The following is a 459-nucleotide window of genomic DNA, read 5'->3' as shown; positions in this document are numbered from 1 at the left end:
GTACCACTCGCGAGTAAATATATTTGTACTTGCCTTTTCCAGGACTTGAAATGTTCAGAAATATTTCCTGATGTGAGATTTAACTCTGGGGGCAATCTCAGATTTGTGTTTATTGTTACTTGTGGTTGTGCCGCCTCCATTCTGAATCGTACGAGCACGTGGTTTTAAACAGTTCACGATTTATGTGAAATCGAGATTTAAAATTATCGACACAGACTTCTCTAGATGTCGAAAATATTCATGGGCGTGTTGTTCATCAAGTTTTCAACCTTACCGCCGCTGCCACCATGTTGACCACTTTGATTTATATCGTGTTTCAATCATAACAAACACTCATCTTCTAGTTCTCGCCATGCTGTATTCGAACAACCGGAAGTACACACAATAGTAAACAAGGTTACGTAATATTATGGAATGGGTGATGTTATATGCGGAACGAAATAATGTTACTATTTCTAT

Source organism: Argopecten irradians, chromosome 11 (genome assembly GCF_041381155.1).
Source record: "Argopecten irradians isolate NY chromosome 11, Ai_NY, whole genome shotgun sequence".
In the NCBI taxonomy this organism is placed as follows: Eukaryota; Metazoa; Mollusca; class Bivalvia; order Pectinida; family Pectinidae; genus Argopecten; species Argopecten irradians.
The sequence above is the reverse complement of the archived record's forward strand: the minus strand, read 5'-3'. Positions refer to the sequence as shown.